The 24,071-nt window shown below is 38.0% G+C and overlaps 1 long non-coding RNA gene across 1 annotated transcript; it reads left to right on the top strand.

Moving 5' to 3' along the window:
* The first annotated feature begins 3,230 nt into the window (after positions 1-3,230).
* On the top strand, positions 3,231-13,801 carry LOC120315287. The gene is made up of 3 exons (XR_005558644.1): positions 3,231-3,300; positions 12,257-12,328; positions 13,589-13,801. It is a non-coding gene; the product is annotated as an uncharacterized LOC120315287 (long non-coding RNA).
* Positions 13,802-24,071: the final 10,270 nt, after the last annotated feature.

Below are 24,071 nucleotides of genomic sequence, written 5' to 3'. Positions count from 1 at the left end.
TTTTCCTTTAAGCAGCCCAGAGTGGTCTACAAGGAGTATGAGGGAAGTTTTAAATAGCTACATAAATAACTCCCTTTTTAAGACCTTGCAATCTTCATAAATATGGCATATAAAACATATATAGGTATATATAGGTTGCAGCACCCGTGGCCTTGGCTGCTCTTAGTAAAAGAAAGCAGAACTGGACCAGGTCATTGCTTGAATGAGAGATCACCAGGAAATTCTAAGGTTTAGCTTACATTGGCAGGTGGATAAACACATTGCAAAAGGTGGCAATGATCAACCCCTTTCATTTTATCATCAAGACAATACTTGGATGCATTCGATTTATTCATCAGGAGTTTATCTTAACTTGAAGACTTCACCTTTTAAGTAGATAAATAAAGCAATGCTTACTGATGAGAAACACGAAAGCAAAAACAGAGTTTGTTTTACAAAACAAAAAAAAGCAAAACAAGTCACTGGCAAACTTAAACAACAGAAGAAGCCATCTGGCTTTTGTTCTGTGCAAATGCAGTCATTGCTTCTTGATGTGATCCATCCATCTGTTGATAATGGATTTTTCCAGGACCTCCTCCTCCTTCTCCTCCTCCTCTTCCTCCTCCTCAACTCAACTCAACTCAACTCAACTCAACTCAGCTCAACTCAACTACAGCATATCCAAAAGACTTTTGCTGAGTTCAGATTAATCTTGTTAACAGCCTTGTTAACAAGGGGCAAAATCATTAAAGCTGGATGGAAACAGATCTTCAAATATTTCTCAGCTAATTTTACTACACACCAGGCCCCTTTCCCAGACTGTGCTTTACTGGAATTTCTCCTCCCCTCAGATTTTTATTATTATTATTATTATTATTATTATTTAAGTATAGCAGCTGGAACTCTTTGGCAACTTGGCTATCTTTCTGAAATGGAATTCATTTTCCATCCCTTGATATATTTTGTTTCTCCCAAAGGTCAACATTAATTGGCAATATATTGTCTGTAGAAATTTTGGGCCTGATAAATGTAGGGGAAGATTCACACAGTAGTTCTGTTTAGTTCTTAAAAGAAACGGGGAAAAAAAAATCTGGTTCCTTCCTGGCCTTTGTGCCAATCACTATACAATCTTTAAGCCAGTCTGAAATATCTCCTTCTGGCCTCAAATGTTGGGCTTGCTCTAATTTTCTGAATGGATAGAATATAGAATGATCAAACTCTGGCCAAAACACTCTTCAAACAACATGCTGAGGCTTCCTCAACTGTTTCGATCAACCTATTAAAATCTTCACATGGATTTGGGGAAAGGAGAGAGAATGAAAGGATGGTTTCTGTATCAGCCTTGACCAATGGAAAGGGGATTTACTCTCCATATTTGGATTTTAGAGCCAGTTTAGATGTCCTGCTTTACAACCCAATTAATAAATTTTGGTAATGTTTTCCCCTCTGTATTCTTAAGGGGAACTTCATCTGACTAAAAACTTGTCTTAAGATAAAATTTAGGAGCAATATTAGCTGGCTGTCCATGACTTCTTCTGAAGAGTGTGTTGTGCTTCATGAGACTATTTTTTTTTCTACATTTCATGATGAAATTGATCGGTTTTGTTCACAATAACTGTACCAGCTGTGCTTTGTGGTTCATTGCATGGGAAGCAAACATATTGATCAACGCTCATATATCTGCTCAGATCTCCAAAGTACCATAGGAACCCATTCCCAGCGTTTAGCAGAATTTCTTGTTTTAACAGAATATCAAAGTTGGCAGGGACCTTGGAGGTCTTCTAGTCCAACCCCCCTCCCCATTCAAGCAGGAGACCCCATATCATTTCAGACAAATGGTTGTCCAGTCTCTTCTTAAAAATCTCCAGTGTTGGAGCACCTACAACTTCTGGAGGCAAATCATTCCGTGATTTAATTGTTCTAATTGTCAGGAAATTTTTCCTTAGTTCTAGGTTATACCAAAGGAGTTTTTTCACGAGGCAATTGGACTTCCTTGTTTTTCTTTGAAGACGTTTCGCTTCTCATCTAAGAAGCTTCTTTGACTCTGCCTTCTTGGATGAGAAGCTTCTTGGATAAGAAGCGAAAAGTCTTCAAAGAAAAACAAGAAAGTCCAGTTGCCTCATGAAAAAGCACCTTTGGGATATGACCAGTGGTGGGATTCAGCCAGTTTGCACCACTTTGGCAGAACCAGTAGCTAATTTTTTTGTTGCCAAGGCCCAGAATGGACTTCCGGAACTGGCATCCACACAGAGAATCGGTTGTTCACATATTTGAATTCCACCACTGATTATGACCTGGATGACTGAGAATCTCCACTGCCATTTAGTTCTAGGTTGGTTCTCTCCTTCATTAGTTTCCACCCATTGCTTCTTGTCCTGCCTTCAGGTGCTTTGGAGAATAGGTTGACACCTTCTTCTTTGTGGTAGCCCCTTCGATATTTTTATAATATGGATAATTTTCAATACTGCTAATGTCTGTTAACAATGTCTCATTCATAATCAGCAAATCATTGGTATTCTCTTGCATTATTCCATCTTCCTGCTTTTTGTTAAAAATAGGTTGGAATGCCATCTTCAAATACTAACAGGTATGGAGACTTCATGTATAATACCTTCACTTTCTCTATATCACATCCCTAGATTTGTGGGATCCTTCCGCTTTAATTTTTACTTCTCTTCTTTGCTATGTGAATTTGGGTTTTGAGGTTTACATTTATACCAATCCCATCATCTTCTTAGTTCTTCTCTCGCATGTAGTGGACTTCCCGTGTTTATGGTAGAAGTAATTGCTCACATTTCTTCATCCTTTCTTAGTTTGCATCCTCGTGAGATTTAATTTCAGTTAGCTAAGAGTGCTTCACACTTAATTTATACATAATGGTTCATTATCAGATGTATTCACACTTCTTAAAGTGTCTTGAATCTTGGCTTCAACTTGCTTTTAGCATTTTCTATTATCTCTTCCAGAATGATAGAGGTTTCTTTTTCTCTGCATTTGTAAAATTATGAGATCATGTTTTGCAAGAGTATTCCTGCAAATGAAGCTATCGCTTATGGCATTTGTGAGGGGTTTTTTTTTGGGGGGGGGCTTGTCATATCAGGTAGTTTTCGATCCTAATTTGAGTGTTTACAAGCTAATTGTATGCAGTTCCATAACATTCCTCCTCAGCTAACACATGGATGCATTAAGGATAATTTTAATATTTCAGGAGCTTGCATACCATTATCTAAAGTTCAACTATGTACTCCCACAGAGGCAGAAAAGACACAATTGGAGTCGAGGACTACCTGTAGTTAGAAAATACTTAACGGAAACAAACAGGTGAGTTTGCCTTGCTGACTCTCCTTTTAGCTGTCCAGGATGTCTTGTATAGCTCCAGTTTATTTATTTTTTCCCTGAACAGATAATGGATCATTCTAAAAAAAAAAAATGTTATTATTTTCTAATAATGCCAACAGGCTCCAGAAGCATTCTTCATTGTCATCTTTTTATTATGGGCACCGACCAATATTGAAATAATAACATAAAGCAGAACAGCTACAACACGTCTCTATATAAGTGAGGGAATATCATGCAGAATGAATTGCCAATCAAGTCCTACATTGCACGGAACCGGCTCTCATCTTATGGTGGAACGGAGCAAGGACTTCTATTGTAGCTTTGGCAGCTATTAATAGCGACTGGATTCTGCAGGATATTGACATAGATTTGGTGGTGATAAGTATTGCTATTTTCAAGTTGTTGGAGAAGACCCAATAAAGTAGGATTTGTCTTACTGACTCAGCAGTACCCCCCCCCTTTTTTTTTTTTTGCCAGAGAGCAGCTTTTCTGGAGATAAAAGTGATAACAGCTCTCAGATAATGGCTTTATTAAAATAACAAACCATATTTTTTTAAAAAAAGAATTTAGAAATTGGTGAGCAAGGGAGCCCAACTGAATGTTATAGAAGACACTCTGCTAGAGAGAAGTTCCCTGAAGCTCCAGCTGGAATCTGAATGGTCAGAATCTCTGGTCCTGGTGACCGACCCAGATTGGACCCAGCAGTTATAGAAGACTCCAATATTATATGTGGTAGCTGTGGCCACTACCTGTGTATCCAAACTCAAATTTTCTACACTGAATATAGAAATGGAATTGTGAAATTGGAAAGGATCTTGAAGATTACCCAGTTCCATTTCCCATCCGGCGTCATGTTTCCTATGAGGCAATGCCTTGGAAAAACAAAATTCTGCATGATTTTGTTTGTCCTACCAGTTCACTTCCTGTATACCTTAAACGTTCCTCCAAGGGAGAAGAATCGTGGAGAAATGTTCCTGGATTATGTGATTTCAGAAAGCGAGAGAACGAGAATGTGTGTGATGCTGCTGCTCCTTGCTTTGCGAACTCCACTTTCCCGCAGCTTCCCTAGCTTGCAACAAATTTCTTTGATTCCAAGGGGGGAAAAAAAAAAACTTCCATAGATTTTTCTTGGTAGTAGGGAGAGCTAGAAAGATTTCATAAGGATGGAAAGATGCCCTACCAAATTTACCACCATCACCTTCATTCCCTCTGAAAGTGCAAAACCAAAACCAAGAGAAAATAAAATGGAATGGTTAAGCTATTTGAGAATAATCTAGAAAAATTGTAGAAAAACAAAAAATCAAAAATTGGAGAAACATCATGGCAGCTTTTGGCAAAGCATTAATGGGGAAAAAAATAGAAGAAACCATTTGACAGTTTGAATTTAGAAGGCCCTGGATTTTTCCCAGATAAAAGGTTTTGTATTACTGCAAAAAAAAATCTCTCACCTGACCTATCGGAGTGTTGGCTGTTTTTATCACTGTAATCTTGACAGACCAGTTATACAGCTTTGCATATTCTGTCCAAGAAATATTTATTTACATCTCTTAGCCTTCTGCTAGGGCTTTCCTTCCTTCCTTCCTTCCTTCCTTCCTTCCTTCCTTCCTTCCTTTCTTCCCTCTCTTTTTCTCCAACAAGACCTTTTGCTAGCATTACTTTAATGCCCTACCTTAGCCAATAAAATTTGATGGGAAATTTTAATCAACTATTTTTGCTTGTTTATGCCTTTAGCATACAACCATCCTTGTGTTTCCCTTTTTTCCTTGCTTGGAAAGGAACAAATATCTACCAGGGACTCTTGCAACCTGGTTGAGCCATGTCTCATAGCAATAAATTCAGGCATAGCATTTTTTCAAGGTGCTCCCTAAATAAATACTAACTAGAGTAGCTTCCCTTATGATGGATATTAAAGTTAATGGTGGATATCTTTCCCCTACACATAACCCATAGATAGTTACAAACACCCAAGCATGATAAAATAGCTCTGGTAACCAAACATTTAAGGAGGAAATTTTAGTTTTTGGTGAGTAAGAAATAAAAAAAAAAGAATCTAGCTAGAATCTCAAGAAAAAAAACTGCATATATTTGCCACCATTTAATAGTATAAGAATGAAAAACATGTGCTTCAGACACATGTGGTGTTTAGGACTTTTCAGCTGGGAGGGCTCAATATTTCTTTCCATTCATTTTTAGATAACATTTTATGAATGCTTTGAGTCACAAATGCTTTACAGTGAAAGTCAAGGCAATTTTGGAGGCAGTACTTCCAAGAATATATTCCCCGCCCAGGGTCACCTTACAAGAGAGATGAGCAGCATAAGAATTATAAATGAATGAATGAATGAATGAATGAATGAATGAATGAATGAATGAATGAATGGGCAAGCAAGCAAGCTGGGGTGGCACAATGGTTAGAATGAAGTATTGCATTCTGCTCATTGCCAGCAGTTTGATCCTGATCGGCTCATGGTTGACTCGGCCTTCCATCCTTTCAAGGTGGGTAAAATGAGGACCTAAGATTGTTGGGCTGACTCTGTAAACCGCTTTGAGTGGTTACATAAAGCATTATGGAGTGGTATACAAGTCTGACTGCAAGTTGAACAAATCTTCAGTATGGCCATTGACCAACATAAAAAAGTTTAATGTTCTATCCTTCGTGTTTGAAATGGGCAGATTTTTGAAACTGAATTACTAGCCTACCTCCATATGACCTCCCTATTCCTTCCAACTCTGAAAAGACTACAAAATCAAATCACTGAATCTATCTTGGCAAAGACTAAGACCTTAACTGTTAGCAGAAGGCTGACCTTTGAAGGCTGAGTTAGCTTCCCCCCCCCCGCCTGATTCAGGGCTTAAAATTTTCAATTTGTTGTGGATTTGGGGGGGGAGGGGACAACTGTCATGCAGGCATATTCTTAAATTGGTACCCATTATGCCCATTATGTTATTGAACCATTTGTTCTTTGGGTATCTTGATTGTTTTTCTAGCGTACCCCAATCTTCATTGTTTGATTTTGCTAAGCATTGCTGCTATTCCTTTTCTTGTTTAGACAGGTTGCAAATTGTTTGTGACCTGGTCCACAGTTTTTTTTTTTTTTCATTATCCTGCCTGGCCATTGAGTGTCCGTCGCAAATCAGAATATTCAGGAAGAGACAGGAGAACAGGAGACTTCAAAACAAATAAATCAGAAGCTAGCTAAAAACACTTTCCGTCTACCATAAGACTACAGAGTTTTATAGAGAGGACAGACCACAGTTCCATAGTTCAGCTATAGTACATCCTTTCTGCTTTTCACTTAATAAGAACAGTAATTCTTATTTTTGATTCTTTGATGGTTACTTGGTAACCAGATAGCTATCTGTATTTGCACTTTCTGATATACATTCCAAGGACTAAGAGGAGCCTCTCAGTCCAAGGCTTTCTTCAGAGCAGTGGTTCTCAACCTTTTTAATGCCGCGACCCCCAACCGGTCGTAAGCTGAGGACTACTCAACCGGTCGTAAGTCAAGGTCTACTCAACTGGTGCAGCACCGTTTGCAGAATGGGACTTTTGGTGGGCTCAGCAGGGCAGAGACAGCCTGGACAATTCCTATTGGCTTTTGAAAGCCAATAGAATTAGACTCTATTCAAGAGAGTCTATTCTATTGGCTTTCAAAAGCCAATAGAATAAAAGGGAGTAGCACAGCTAAGGAAAAGGGGGGAAAAATGGCGGACTGCGTTGTTTGGCGACCCCCGTGAAATGGTTGTTCGACCCCAAATGGGGTCCCGACCCACAGGTTGAGAACCATTGCTTCAGAGCATCTTCTGAAGCCCCATCTTGTGATTCATCTCTGGATGTTTGGAGTCTTCTTGGTTAACCTTGACTCAACTGACAGGATATCCAAGCTCAGAAGATATTTAGTCTTCTTCAGTGGCAGCAACAGGTGGAGAAAGAGTACAGGAAGCAAAACAAGAAAAATTAGACACTATTGAATTTTGGGAGTAGACTATTTCTAACCATCCTAATCATGATCCCCCTAGTATTTCCCCATTTGGAAAAACATACTTATGGGACCATGCCTCTAGCTCCTGATCTCTGCATTCTATCAAAATTACAATGACATAAATTATGAAAACATAGCATGATGCATAATTAAGTAAAGGCACTTGATTTCAACAGTAGCTGAAATCACGCACAATCCTGGCTTCTACGCCATTTTTAGGTCTTCACCCTGTGTACTAAGAGTTGTTTTCCTCCACTGGGAAAAAAATAAGATTTCAAGAAGAATGTTTTCTATACATCACCAAAACCAAAGATAAAAGTACCATTTAAATGAATAAACATATTTCTTTGGGGCATTTATTGTATTTTTCATAATGGGATATTGTAAACAAAGGCTCACCAATGCCCACTGTTATGTCAGTGGGAATATTTGTCAGCAACAATTTTCCTAATTTGCTTTCCAAAGGTATCGGTATTAGTATTTGTTTGATGTTTTGCAAATTTTTCTATCAGCTGCATCAATGAAATACTAAATCTGTTTTCTTTTGAAGATGTTTTCACAGCAGTCTGGTATTGTCAAGGTATATTTTATAAACATTTTGCAACACGGTGCTTCTTGGCACCGTCTTATTGCCAAAGCTAATGAGCTTCCACGGTTTGCAGGGCTTATTACAACTACCATAATATACAATCATTGCAACTAGAGTAAGATAGGAGGAAGCCAGTTTGGTCTAGTGGTTAAAGCTCCAGGCTAGAAACCAGGAGACTGTGAATTCTAGTTCCACCTTACATACAAAGTCAACTGGATGACCTTGGACCTGTCATTCTCTCTTACCTCTAGAAAGAAGGTGAAAGGGCAAACTACTTTCAAAGCACCTTGTCAGGAAAAGGCAGGGACTTATCCAGGCAGTCACTAGAAGTCAACACTGACTTTAAGGCACCTAACAACAACAACAACAACAACAGCAAGCAAACAAAACATCTGGGGCACTACTTGTACACCATCAGCATTCACCAAATCCCCATCAGTCAATTGCAAAAAAACAGCTTGACTTGGGACAACATACATTCTAAGACAATGCTTTTAATATTATTAAACAACATCTGCCTATCCCAGTTTCTTGGGAAGGACTCAATTGTCTGGATAAAAATGTCAAATCCAGTCTAAACATCTGGCTGACTGTGAGACCAACTGTAATATACTACACTTGAGAGAGGAAAATAAGTTACCGTTTGACCACAAGATTCTGTTGCGTTTTTCAACCAGTGCACAGACCAGTAATTATTCAATTCTAAACTTTTTGCAGCACAGATGGTCAAAAACTGAAACCTATGTGTGTGAAAGTGAAACCTGCAAAAAATACACACATTCATAAAATGATGTTAATGAATGTACTTGATTAAGGGAAATTGATTGTAAAACTATGAATAATAAGCAAAATTGCAAATTGTTTCTCTTTTTTTTCATACTCTCAAAACTGGAGAATGTGTTTTTGCTCATTTCTTCTAATATATCATTTTTAGGTCATGTTATTACCCAATATCATGCATTTTTAAGATTATGTTTTCCAAGATAGACTTTCTATGGATATTTTTTTTCTATGAATTTTGCATTAACGTATACACTATCTAGCCATCTGAATTTGTGCACTGCTCAGAGAGATGCAGATTTCAAAGATGAAGTGGATTTTGGTTTTCATATCGGTTTAGAAGCTACAAGGTTAACCACAATGATATTAAACTAGGAAAGCAAAGAATTTCCCTGCATAGTGCCCCATCTATAAGCATATAATTCCAAAATCTAAAGAAAGGCATTAGAAATCTAGCTTCAGGAGAATCTCAGATTTGTTTTAAGAAAAGAAGTTTCTAGTTCATATGAAGGCAGTATTGTCTATCTGCCTGCCTGCCTGCCTGCCTATCTATCTATCTATCTATCTATCTATCTATCTATCTATCTATCTATCTATCATCATCAAATCTATGTGAAGATAAAATAGCTGACAGGTTAATCAACAGCAAAGTTAAATTTCTAACCTCTCTGTTAACAATATGTTATTGTAGAAGTTTCTAGTCCATATGAATGCAATAATTATTCAAAATATAGGGGAAAATATGTGCTGGCTATGAATATTGCTGTCCCTTAAATAAGGCAGCCATTTGGTCTGTCTTAATAAGCATCAGAGTTTTCTGAGTTGTAATGATCCCTGTGATGTTTTTTTAAATCTTCCTAAACCTGTTTAACTGCCAGGTCATTCTTGCAATTTTGCCAGAAAAAGAAAATCATTTTCACTTGAAGTCAATTCTATTGGGCAGATTTAACTGCCATGATCTCTTCTGAAAAGTAGTGAGTAGCCTAAATCAGCTTCTTGGCTGAAATTGCCCCTTTTCATCAGAAGAATTTTCACCAGTTTTAATTGTTGTTCCTCTGTTTTGCCTGAGAGCTGCAGCACTTCACTGCATATTGTTCCCATTTCACTCAAACCCAAATTAATACTGGTATTCTGCCTCACAGAACCCCTTCACTATACCGCATCGAAAAAGAGGTAAACAAGGGAAATATTTCTCCCTAGCAGTAAAATCTTGTTTAAGATCACATGTACATCCAGAAATTGCATTCAAAGGCTTTGCATTGCATTTTTATTCTTCTTGAGTAGGATGCCAATGTTGAAACATAAATGGAAAAATATCCTTAAAATAATTTATGAAGCTGTTTCAAGGTTTAAACATTTTTAAAGAACAGAAAGTCAAACTATTTTCTTCTTCCGTTTCCTTCCTTCTTTCCTTTCTTCCTTCCTTCCTTCCCCACTTCCCCTTCCCTTCCTTCCTTCCTTCCTTCCTTCCATCTTTCCTTCCTTCCTTCCTTCCTTCCTTCCTTCCTTCCTTCCTTCCTTCCTTCCTTCCTTCCTCACTTCCCTTCCCCTTCCTTCCTTCCTTCCTTCCTTCCTTCCTTCCTTCCTTCCTTCCTTCCTTCCTTCCTTCCTTCCTTCCTTCCTTCCTGGATCTTCTTGTGAAGGAATGCTTCTTTTCAGTCAATGACACTCAAAAAGTTGCAGACCTAGTCTGGTCAGCTCTGCAACCTTTCTCCCTTCTGTTTTCTCCCTGCTCTGAAACCAGGATGCAAATCTCTCAATGGGATTGGAAACTATTTCCCGTGTGACTTGGATGGTGATCTTTATTCTAAATATATTTATGTCTGTTATTACCAGGACTGCTATTTTATTTTTACTAATATGTAATTTAATTGATCTGAACAGGGCTGAGCAAGCTACTGTTACTAGGCAGTCTAGAAGTGCAGTAATACATGAATCAAAATAAATAATGGTGAAGGAATAACCTTTCTACTCTCATCTGACATTGATACTTTTGCATTTTGACAAAGAAGGAGAAGAGAAACTATTCCAAAGGTCAGGAATACAGAGTGCCAAAGAAGGAGGAATGGGCAAGTTCTAACTGGAGATGTCATTAGAGGTTACCATAATGAGTAGATCTGATGGGTACAGATTCATTATACAAACACACATGCACAGAAGTCGTTTGTGTCAACTTATTTTCCAAAGCACCAGAAGGAAAGACAAGAAACAATGGATGGAAACTAATCAAGGAGAGAACCAACATAGAACTAAAGAGAAATTTCCTGACAGTGAGAACAATTAACCAGTGGAACAGCTTGCCTCCAGAAGTTGTTGGTGCTCCATCACTGGAGGCTTTTAAGAAGACACTGGACAGCCACTTGTCTGAAATGGCATAGGGTCTCCTGGTTGAGTAGGGGACTGGACTAGAAGACCTCCAAGCTCCCTTCCAGCTCCATTCTGATTAAGAAGCTACAAATAGGCTCTGATCACATGCATTATGGGACCATTTGATTGGGTGATGGAGGTGGTTCTTGTACTCATTTAAGTTTATTTTTTAAAAAAATTAAGGAAAGAATAAAACAGGAAAAAGGAAACAAAAATCTGCAAAATACATATTTATAAATGTACATATACTGAAACATTCGAAGCCACAATTCATTGCAGTCATCCATGGTTGGTGTGTATTAATTAATTCTACAGCCCACTAAATAGTTGGAGCCATATATTTGTGTTTCCGATGTTGAACAGTAAATCTTTTGATTAGATCATTTCATTTTTCATATATCAGTTCATTTTCCTCATCCCACTTGCAAGCGATGGAGATAAATCTCAAATTGTAATTTCTTCTTACCAAAATGAAAGAATATATTTCAATAAAGCATTTAGTTTCTCTGCATCCCCATAATAGTCATTTCCAAAATTTCCCATAATCTTCTAAAATCAGATTTGAGACAATATATCTTCTGGGAGTGAGGACGAGATCTCAGATGTAGCCATTCAACTTATGTAACATACAATATTTAAAACAAAAAGAAAAGGGAGGAAGGAAGAAGGAATAAATAGAAAGAGGGAAAGAGGGAGGGACAGAAAAAGGAAGGGAGGGAGGGAGGGAAGAAAGAAGAAAGAAAGAAAGAAATAATAGAAAGAGGGAGAGGGAAGGGACAGAAAGAGAGAGGGAGGGAGGGAGGAAGGAAGGAAGAAATAGAAAGAGAGGAAGAAAGGGACAGAAAGAGGAAGGAAAGAAGGAAGGAAGGAAGGAAGGAAGGAAGGAAGGAAGGAAGGAGGAAAAGTCCACAAAATCTAATGATTTTCCTAGTTGTTCAGTCTTACGTGACATTGCTTTCAACTCAAACTGCAGCCATTAATAAAATTACAGGAAGAGCAAAAGTTGGAATTATAAATTAATGATTATGTGTGCTTGAACACAACGTGTGGGCCACATTTTTACTGTGATGTTTTATCCTTATTTGGGACAACAGTAATTGGGTCTTAAACATGATAAACCTTACTGTCTCCGTAGCAATAGCCGTCTGCAGTAAGTTTTTAAAGTCTATTTTAAAAAGAGGTTAATCAAAGCTAATGGATCTATTTTATCCATTGCCAGGAGCGTGTGCAGGCATCAGTAGGTGCATGTTCTGTTTGTTATGTTGGATCACCAGGTGAAGCATGAAAACAGGTAGAAGTAATTATCTAATAAGGTTATTTAGAGAAGAGATGGCATCATCATTGTTGTTACAAAATAATGCTTTTTTTTAAGGTTACCAAAATGTTTTGGATGTCATTGTTTAATAGATTCTGATGATTTAAACCAATGCTTTCCAAGGCCATAACATGATGTTACAATTGGGCAGCAGGATAAGAATTCTACACCTTTGTGTCTACGTCAGCTCTAGAAATTAGATTCAGATAGGTTGACTTTTTCATATTAACAATGGCCAGAAAAAAATGAAGGCAGTGAAGGGAACATACCAAATTTTCAGAATCTCACATGCTATGTCTAGAAAAATATGCTTAATCCAAAGAAGTGATTTGGGGGGGGGAGTGTTGAGAAATATATTGATCCATAAATTACTTTATTTACTAAACTGATTAATTAATTTATTACTGAACTGATGAATTAATTCTGAGCTGAAAATGCAATCATCATCATCCCTTTCATTTTTGTCCACAGAGCATGATATGATGCGGGGTGTGGATTTGATCAATGTTTCGGGTCCATCCCATTTTATGGAGCATTTGACTCATTAGAGCTAGTTTAGTGGTGAAGGTGCTAGCCTAGGAACCTTAGACATGAAAGCCAGTTGGGTTACTTTGAGCAGCATCTTAATCTCCATCAACTTCCTTCCTTCCTTCCTTCCTTCCTTCCTTCCTTCCTTCCTTCCTTCCTTCCTTCCTTCCTTCCTTTCCTTTCCTTTCCTTTCCTTTAAAAAAAGTCTGCATTTCTACATTCCTTTCATTAACTCATTTCTTTCTTTAGCACCTTTTCTCTCCCACATTTCTGTCTTAAGAGGGCTATCCTGACTCTTTTCTGGGCTGTTTGGAAAACATGCATTTGAATGCTATTCTCTAATTCAAGTCCTTTGTTTTTGAGTTATTGTGTTTGCCAGGTTGAGCATAAAATGTTGTACATCTACTGTAGAGTTTGCTGGAGGCTTTTTCCTTCTATGTCTTTCCCTCAGTCCTCTCTGCCCACCATCTCTCTCTCTCTCTCTCTCACACACACACAGAGAGAGAGAGAGAGAGAGAGAGAGAGAGAGAGAGAGAGAGAGAGAGAGAGAGAGAGAGAGAGAGAGCATCAATGAGCATTTAAGGGGTTAAGTGGGACCAAGTAGAAGGAGGGTGAAATGACCCCCATATAAGGACGTGGGTGTTTGGCATTGAAAAGAATTCTTTTCCCACTTTTCCTTTCTTCTTCTCTCTCACTTTCTCTGGTTAGCTACCAAACTCTGCATCAAGCACCGACAAGCTCAACGTGGGAAAATGACACAGGCAAAGAATGGACCACTCATTTGAATGCTGGCAACGCATTCGTAAATGAAACCAAATTGTGGAGAAAGAGAGAGGTGGGTGGATTGGCACCATGGAGTGCAGGGAAGATGTTTCTGAGAGAAGGGAGAGCAGCAAACCACACCTTGTGGAGGAATTCCATAGAAGGTACATTCCTGGAAATATCCTACAAAACCTATGGCTGAAAATGGAATTGTCTTAGCATGCAGGTGGATTCTGGATCCTCGTTCATTTTGTTATGTGAAGAGAGGCTATGTTTAGGGTTCCTGCTGAGTTTTCAGGATTTTCATTTAAACTTTAGATATTTATTCAGAAATTGTAGATTTTGAGAGTGGAGGTTTGTCCTCTGAGTTTGTGGGTTGGTTTCCAAACATTTCGTTACTAAGTTAGGTACCATCTTCAGTGGTCTTGTGATGGGAGGGTCACATCAGGTGACGATCTTGTGATGAGTCTTGTGAATCTTGTGATGGGTCTTTGAGGGGTCAGGTGTGGGTCAGGAGCTTCTGCACCAGAGACAAATTGGCCAATAAAGTAGTCTCTTCTTACTGACTGATGACTCCCCTTCTAGCCACACATGGGAAAGAGAAGCATGTCAGAACATAAGAAAAGCTTTGTTGAAGCAAAGTAAGAAATTAATTGGTGGAAGGTTCCCAAGGGATTGAAAGCAAAAGGGTCAATAATTCAATGTATTTAATAAAAACAGAATTGAAAACAACAACAAAAAAGCATTACATGATGAACAAGTGGACTTCATCAGGATCAGCTCAACTAGCCTGAACAAATCCAACTGTACCTTTATTTTCCAAACTGCTCTGGCTCAAGTTAATAGATAAAATTGGGCAATGTATGGGCTAAACATCTTTCCCCAAGAAAGACTGTCAAAGTTCCATCTGATGATCCCAACGAAGTAAGCACACCTGAGACATTACAATCTCTAATGCAAAACTTTATTGAGCACAGCATACCGGCACTAATGAATGGAAAACCATCTCTGACAATACACACCAGAAAGACAGTTAAAAGAATAAATCTTTCCCTTTCCTCTCTGACACTTCAGATCACATTGTCCAATTAATCTCCAGGCCATTGTTATGAGAAGAAAGTCTCTGCTCACCATAACATCTCTCCTGCGATCTTGCTTCCCAATGGATAGAAACCACCTGTGCATTCCATACATTCCCCTCCTCCCTCAGAACTGTTGGCATGCTAGAAGTGGCCTGGCTGTCCTAGCGCAAGCAATCTTCGTAGCTTGACAAAGACATTGCATAAGTACTACCACAACAAAAGCTGTCTCTTGAATGAATACATACTAGGGTATTCTCACAGGTGGTTCCACATATGACACCTATGAGACTTTAACCTATGTCAGTGTGGGATATTATAAACTGTGGGATGCTGTGAATATTTGGGGTCCTGCATTATTTAGGGGTCCTGTTCCCTAGAAGGCCAATTGAAACATAGCCTGCTAGCAGGATATATAGTCTATGATAGAATCATAGCGCTGGAAGGAATCTTGGAGGTCTTCTAGGTCAAACCCACTGCCCAAGGTGTCCTTATACCATCCTGGACAAATGTTTGTCCACTCTTTTCTTGAAAACCTCCAGCGATGAAATAGCTGTTCCACTGAGTTGTTCTCACTGTCAGAAAATTCCTCTTTATTCCCAAGCTGAATCTCCCTCTGACAAGCTTCCCCCTATTGCTTCTTGTCCTGCATTCAGGTACTATGGAGAATAAATCAACCCCTTCTTCTCTGTGGCAGCCCTTCAAGTATTGGAAGATGGCTATCAGGTCTCCCCTGAGCCTTCTCTTCATTAGGCTAGAAACATAATTGGTTCCCTTAACCACGCATCATATGATTTATCATCCATTCAAAGCTTCAATCTCCATAATAGCTCGAAAACTATCAAAACTTCCCATTGCGCCAGTTGCACCAGCCAGTGTAGATTCAGAAGGGTGACAGTCTTAGATCATCCCGAGTGCTTAAGAGGGCTGCCAGGTAATCACAACCTGCATTCCTCAATCCTAGATTTGAGATCTGAGAAAAATCAGCTGTTGGACTACAGAGGGAGGGATGGTAAAGACTCGTAGTAGAGGAAGCTAATAAAAGCAAGTTAACAATGCTAACAGGTTGCATGATATCCATAAGTATTAAAAAAGAAGAAGACCCTTTTATTGCCTTTTATTTTTCTGAGAAAAACTTCTGCAGTCTCCCCTCCTCCCCCCACTTTTTTTCTCTTTTTTTGATAATATGTCAAGCAAGGACCTATATTACCCCAAAAAGAAAGGTCCTCGGATAGGACCTTTGGTTCTTGAGTTGCGGTCTGAGGTTGGGAATGGCAGAGAATTCTTCCTGAAAAGGTAAATGAATGACATCACCATCAAGCACTCCAGAATCACTGACTCACATACTTCCTCACCTTGTGGCCCCCTGGGGTCTTAATGGCAGGTGATAATGCAGCCATTGCCAAGGAAAAAAGTAACATGTTGCCAGTCAAATAACCTGTAACCTCTTTAAATTTCAGCCATTAACAAGTTGTTTTTTTTTTACAAAAACAAGAAATGCCAATAAGAAACTTGATTCCTACAATACCCTTGGTAACAATAATTATTAATTTGACCAGATCCCAGTTGGACATGCATAACTGTTATGGCTTATAAGGATTCTCTTTCTCTCTTTTTTTTTTCTTTCTCTAGCTCTTTCTTTCTTTCTTTCTTTCTTTCTTTCTTTCTTTCTTTCTTTCTTTCTTTCTTTTTCTCCTCTTTTCTTCCTCTCTTCCTTCCTATTTTTTCTTCCCTCTCTCTATTTCGATCTTTTCATCCTCTCTCCCTCCCTTCCTCTTTCTCATTCCTTCTTTTCTCCTTTCTTTTCTCTCTCCATCCTTCCTTCTCCCCTCCCTCTTTCCTCACCTTCTGAACAGAGATGCCATGGAGACTAAACTTTGCTCCTTAGAATAGAGACGTCACATTTGAGGCCAGGACAAAAGTTATCCGCTTGGACCTTTGATATAATTCAGGCTTTGGAAAACAGAGTGGGAGGATTAGATTGTTAACCTGTCATCTTGTAGAGGACCGAAGGGAGAAAAAGGGAAGGGGGTGGAAAGCAAATTAATGAAGATGTGCAAATCAGAAAGAATAAGGATTCTGTCCTTGCACTCTTCCTGTTCTCATTATTTCTGCATTCTTCTTCTGTTCAGAATTACAGTAAAAGCATTGGGAGAGCTGCAGGAGATAGATATATGATATAGATGATAGATGATAGATAGATAGATAGATAGATAGATAGATAGATAGATAGATAGATAGATAGATAGATAGATACTAGTGTGACTGTTGCTATTTTTGTTTTATTTTTATTATCATTAATATGCCAAATCAATCCACTGCAGGATGAAGGTCTCTTCATTGAAAGTTATGGACCATGATTTACCACACTGGTCCAGTGAAGATTGGGAAAGACCAATGATTTTCAACTTCCCACTCTTGGGCTGGAAAAAAATGCCTGGCTCAAAATCATCCAGCCAATTTCAAACTCTCTCTTCTGATCACCAATGTTTTTCACATTTTTGAACAGCCCATCTTCTTCAAAAAAATGTTCTCTCTTCCCCTCATTAAAATACATTATAATTCCCTTTTTCATTCATGTATCCAACCCTCTTATTTATAAGATTTATTGACCTCCTGTAACCAAAAGTTCAGTATGAACCAATTCTTCATGCTAGGCCACAGTGTGGTTTATCTGGAGGGTGTTTGTGAGGAGAACAATTATGTTTTGTTAACCTGAGTTTGGGGTGTTCTGTCAACTCTGCTATACAGTGCAAAGTTTTCAGCTGTCAGAGAGAATTAATTTAACTGTAGTCCTATTAGTAAAATTCCATGAACTTGAAAAGTATTTTTACAACACTAAAAAGGCTTTAAATCTGAAATCTATCCCATCCTGTTCCATTTGAATTATTATTATTATTGTACATTCTTTTAATTTCTTACCTTAAGTGGCTAAACATAGGGTTGTGAACTCAATAACAGATGAATCTTTCATATGTTTACTTGGAAATAAATTCTACTCCGTTATTTGGGCTTTATTTGTTACTATATTTCCAACCATTAGTGTTTCATTTTCATATGAGAGAGAGAGAGAGAAGTTTGTCTGTTCTGATTGATATAACACACACACACACACACACTGTAGTTAAAAAGCACTTACCTTTGCCTTTTCTTTTCCTTTTTTTTTTTTTTTTTAAAAAAAACACTCTTTGTAAAAAAAGGAATGGAAAGAAATGAAACATTTCAAACTCAACAATCATTCAGAAGAACATGCAGTGAAAGAATAATAGTTCATCTAGACTGCTCGTACATCACTGACACCTTTATTTTTATAAACTTCAGAATTGACACTCCATCTAATTTGCCTTTATGTCTAAATTGTGGTTCTGAACTAACTCTTTCATTGATATTTATTTGTGTTTGTGTGTGTGTGTATGTGTGTGTGTGTGTATAACACGGAGATATTTTAAACTTACTTGATCAGAATTGCGGTGACCTAAATGTCCAAAAACCAAAGAAAATTAATTTATGGGCCACTATATATTAAATTTCCCCAACTGCTATTCTTTATATGCTGTGTTTGTCAGTTCTGTTGTAATAAAATTATTTTCATGACGAAACCCTAAGGAAAGTTATTTGGGAAAAAAAAAGAAAAAGAATACTGTATGCTCAGCAAATTCTTGAATTTTACGTACTTTATAAGGTGCTGATCATATGCTGACTTTATTTATACAGTGAATTTAAGGGAAGTGTCTTGGACTGAAATCCAGCATTCATTTGCCCAGGACTAAAATCCATGAAGTACAATTGGCTTTTTGAGAGTTAAACCTGCCTAGGATTGTATGCCTGTAGTAGCTCATTTTTGTTTCATGTTATCTGGTCCATCCACTCTTCTCCAAAGATGTAATGATGTTTCATTGCTATTACTGGCAGATGTAAAATTAGAGATAGCGAGGGCAGAAGTTGAATTTTTGATTAGATATGGAATGAAGTAGATTTATGGAATCATGAATCAGTTTTGTATTTGTTCACCATAAGTCCATCTCTGCATTCATCTGTAAATGTAGACAGATTCATGCTTTTTTTCACATTAATTTTGCCTCATCTAGCTGATATTGGGCAGGAAATGCCATGGGAAAGTAGTAAAATACCTAGAGGTTTCATGCCATTTAGTTGGAAAATACCACGTTTAAAAACAGCTGAACACAGGCCGTTTCTCCCCCTAAATCAACAATAAAAAAAAAGAATGCAGCAATAACTAAACTAACATGAAACAAAGGCAACATAAGATAGGAGAAATGAAATTACTGTAGTAGTAGTAGTAGTAGTAGTAGTAGTAGTAGTAATAATAATAATAATAATAATAATAATAGACAAATTCACCATTAGTCAATTGCAAAAGGCGGCCTTACTAGGGACTGCTTCCATCCTACGACGATATCTGTAATACCATCAAACATTCACATCTGCTTATCCCAGGTCCTGGGTAAGGACTCGATAGGTAGACAAAATGCCAAATCCAGCCTGAACATCTGGCTGACTGTGCGATGATTAATAATAATAATAATAATAATAATAATAATAATAATAATATAGAAATGAATTTGCTTGGATCATGTCTCCTATTCATCACCCTCTATCCATACCTCAAATATACCGCATGTCTACATCTATGGTTCCCTAAAACATCTGAGCATGGTGAATAACAATTCACCAGGGACTAGAGGACTGAAGAAAACTCTTACTTGGTTCTCATTTCTCTCTGAGAAATCAGGAGCTATCAAGACGTTCTCCATCTTCTCTCTTGGTAAAAACAAATCCACCAAGTTTCACCTCCAAAAAGTGGTAATAAGAATAATGACATGCTAGGACAAAGAGAATGGTGATGTTAATAACAGTGAAGACTCTAATGCAAACTCATGTCTTTTTTCTTTTAATTGTAAGAAACTCTTTTTGCCTTTTTTTCCCCCAAAAAACCCTGGCAAATAAAAAACCAGGACTTATAATGTAAAATGAAGGTGGAGAATCTATCTTTGCTGGTAAAAAAACAGAGGGAAGGTGAGGGAAGAGTCTATATCTTTTCCAGAGGATCATGGAATCCACATCTTTTCAAGGTAAAGGAAGAAATAATCCTTTTGCAGGATAAACGGAACAGAACATATTTTTTTTTGAAGAGGAGTCCAATAACATTAGTGGATCACCTTCATGTTTAAATAATGTACTGGTAGTAGGTGAGCAGGCTGAGCCCAAGTATAGGGTCAAATATATTATCAATTTGAAGTCAGTCCACTCCCACAAGAGACCCAGGTCCATCTCCCAATGAATTCCATTGACCCTCATCTAGCATCAATTTGGCTTGACCATTCCTAGATGAGATTCTTGTATACATGTTACATGTAACCAACTTTTAGTGCTTTGAACAGTGTTCCAATATCTAAGGGGTTGCCACAAAGAAGAAGGGGTCAATCTATTCTCCAAAGGACCTGAAAGCAGGACAAGAAGCAACTGATGGAACCTAATCATGGAGAGAAGCAACCTAAAACTAAATTTCCTGTCTCAGAGAACAATCAACCGGTGGAACGGCTTGCCTTCAGAAGTTGTGGGTGCTCCAACACTGGAAGTTTTTAAGAAGAGATTGGACAATCCTTTGTCTGAAATGGTATGGGGTTTCCTGCCTGAGCAGGGGGTAGGACTAGAAGACCTCTAAGGTCCCTTCCAACTCTGTAATTCCGATATAGCTAAGAACCCCCATCTTGAGCCAGGAGAATATTTCATCTAGTTAGGGTGTTGTAAATTAAAGGCTGTCAGTATTACAATGTATATTAATAGTCACACCTCTTTTTAATGGGTTTGGCATTGGCAGCCGAGAGGAAATACAAGTCATCGGAGTTTGCTGTGCACACCCCGACAAAGGAATCCGTAATAAATCTTCCTTGAACAGCACTCACCATAAATATGTATCACATAAGGCGTCTGTTTTACATTCTGCATATAAATCAGCTCAGCCGCTGAATAGCAATGAATCAGCTTTCAATGCCTGATTTGATAACAAATCGACTCGGATCCGAGAAAGCAGAATTTACAGCTCTCAGCTTGAAGACAGATAGTCAATACTTAAGCTAACTGCCAAGTTAACTTTCCCTCACCCAGCAACTTTACACAAGCTGACATTTAGGGGATAAGGAAGGTTGGGGTGCTGGGGAAGGAAGGTGAGGCCAAAAGGTAATTTTTTTTTATTATGATAATTCTCACCTGAAAGGACATTTCATCCTATTTGGGAGGTTCTTTTTTTTTTTCCTCTACGTGCTGCTTAATATGGTTCCTGACGTTTGGAAGTAAGATTTGGATGAAGTGGAGGGGAGGGACAACTCCTCCTTAATGTAATGCATAAAATATGCTGAAGGAAAAGTTGATGACTCTGTTGGAATTTCAGGAGGGGGGTTTTGTTCTCCAGTATTTTAGATACCGAGTGATTATTCTGCAGAACAGCCGACGTAGCTCCAAAGTCAAATCAACTCTCCGTTGACTCAAACTCAACTTTTGACAGTTTCATAAAGGTCATCATTCCTTTGTTCTCCCGGTGTGTGAGCTTGTTTGTTTCTGAGTTGTTGGTCTAATCCACAGGCTTGGAAAATCCAAGGCAGGACCGTAGTTTTCAATATATCCTATCGTCATCTTGATGGCATAGCTCTGCCCTAGTCATAATTGAGGGGGTCATTGGGGTTCTCCAAGTTTGTTTTTTTCCTTGCAGATGTTTCATTACCCAGCTAGGCAACATCATCAGTGCTAGTAAGGAGTGGCGTTTGTTCTTAGTTTATATTGTAGTGGTTCGCCTGTCAATGCTGATGGAAGTGGTCTTGGAGGTTCTTTATTGGGTTGTTTACTATTAGCTTGTTTGGCAATTCCTTGGTTGGGATATTGTTTATTTCTTGATTGCTGGTCTGATAACCTTGGTGTTAACCTATGCTTATCTGCAACCTCTAAGACCACTCCCCCTAAGACTGACAGGAAAAGCCAGTACAATATAAATTGAAAGCAAACCCCATTCTTTACTAGCAATGGTGGTATTATCTAATTTGGGTAATGAAACATCTACAAGAAAACAACCAAGCTCACACCCCTCTTTTCAACCCCCAGCTATAAATATTCTACTTTGCTAGTCAAAATTACATGGAAAGGATAGAATTCTGAAGAATTACATGGAGTCATATATTTAAAAGTAAAAACCATTTTATTACTTCCCCTCCTTACAGGTTCTGCTTCTCTGTGTGCCATCATCGTGGCTGTGAAAAATCATCACAACAAAATACTCAGACATATATGAAGTGAAATTCTGAATGAATTTTAAAGACATGTGTGTATCTACATGCTTTAGCCTCCAAACTCACATTAAATGCTTCTTATAAGGGATGGAAGGGAAGTTTGCTTCATTTGTATTTCAATACAAACTTTAAAAGTCATATTTTAATTAAACCAGGCAGGAATACTCAATTATTATTCAAAAGTCATTATTCCTTGACTTCTGCTGTGCAATATTTCAGTCTTTTAAAGGGATGTATCCATGTGAAGTTGTGCACGGTATTAAAATGATGTTACAAACACATTATTTTAGAAAATGTCATTTGCCAAAATTCTACACATTTAGGCAATATTGCAAGCAAAAATACATATTTGTTAGAATATTTATACCTTTCATTGTGGAAAAAAAAAACCCCAAGAGTCTATGTTTGAACAATGAAAGTTGACAGATTTGTTCATCTCAACTTTCAGTGACTCAACATGTCATAAATATCCCTCGTTCTTCAGTCTTGAAGTCAGAACTATACATATATATCCTGTTGTGCAAGCAATCAACTTAATTGGGTAAGTTTTTTTTCAAGTCATTACAATCATTTCAACAAAGTTGCAGGTGTCAGTCAAACCAAATCAATTTTATTTGGTCACAGTCCAGCAAGATAAAACACAAAAGTCACAACTAATTAAGATAAAAAAGAAAAAAAGTATAATTGTTCCAAAAATATCTGAAAAGGATTAGAGTTAATTCTAAGTTGTATTGTACAAACTATAGAACAGTACTTGGCTGTTCTATAGGAAATAAAATCAGATTGATGTGATAAGAACATCTTGAGATAAAACAAATCTGGGCAACCAAAATATTTAATAAAGAGTGGAAATAATAATTCTAATATTAGGGGACTACAGAAAAAGATGCTTCAGCATTCCAATCATAGGGATGTAGTCTCTGTCTGAAGGGGATTTTTTTTTTTTTTTTTTGGAATCTTTCTTCAATAATGGCTGTTGGGAGGGCATTAAATTTGGCTAAAGACAAAGCCCTTCTAAATATGTCAATACCGATAAAACCGAATATTTGTAGCTCAGAGTTGAAATCAGAGATCCTTGGTGCTCTCTGAGCTTGGTAATTTTCTTGCAGATGTTTCATTACCCAACTAATATCAGTGCTACTGGTGATGTTTCTGTACCACTGATGATGTTACATAGTTTGGATAATGAAATCTCTGCAAAAAAATATCCAAGCTCAATGAGCACCAAGGACTTCTCAAATATGTCAGTGATTTTGAAAAGTGGTCAATAACAATTTGCATACAATTTTCAATGCTAGTGTGTATCTGCCACCATCCTTTGGTAGGCTACTGCAAAACTACTTTATAGTGAAGCAGAGAACCCTACAGAAATAAAAAAAAAATCAGTTTTGCATGCCTTGTCTTATACATGTTATGGAACATGGACAAAAGTCTTCAACAAAGTGCTTCAGAATAACAGATTGGAAGGGACCTTGGAGGTCTTCTAGGCCAGCCCTCTGCTCAAGCAGGAGGCTCTATGCCATTCTAGACCAATGGCTATCCAGTCTCTTCTTAAAAGCCTCCAATGATGGAGCACCCAGAACTTCTGAAGGCAAGCCGTTCCACTGGGTAGTTGTTCTCACTGTTAGGAAACTTCTCCTCAGTTCTGGGTCGCTTCTCTCCTGGATTAGTGTTACTATCTGTTACATGTAAATGCTATTGCAAAGTTCAGTTTCCACCAATGTCTGGCCTTTTGAATCTAGAACTTGAGATGCTAATAGATTTATTGCCTTTTGAAGTAGGGGAGAAAAAAAAATGCCTGGGAACCGCAAGGAGACAAATATAGTATTTAGCTTTAAATCAGCCTTTAAACGCCCATGCACACAAAGACACACACACAGCCAGGGCAATAATAATAATGGCCAGTCGTTGGCTGATATAATGCAGGCCAGAGTTCCGTTTTCACCACCTCACAGGATTTCCCGTCTGGTTGCAGGAACAAAATGTGGAAATGAATCAGTTAGCCAAGGATTCCTTCCCACTAGAACGGTTGGCAGTTGCTCCTCTTAC

This window comes from Crotalus tigris, unplaced genomic scaffold, assembly GCF_016545835.1.
Source record: "Crotalus tigris isolate CLP2741 ecotype Arizona unplaced genomic scaffold, ASM1654583v1 scf7180000019068.207228-45:434310, whole genome shotgun sequence".
NCBI classification, from domain to species: Eukaryota; Metazoa; Chordata; class Lepidosauria; order Squamata; family Viperidae; genus Crotalus; species Crotalus tigris.
The sequence above is the reverse complement of the archived record's forward strand: the minus strand, read 5'-3'. Positions and strand labels throughout refer to the sequence as shown.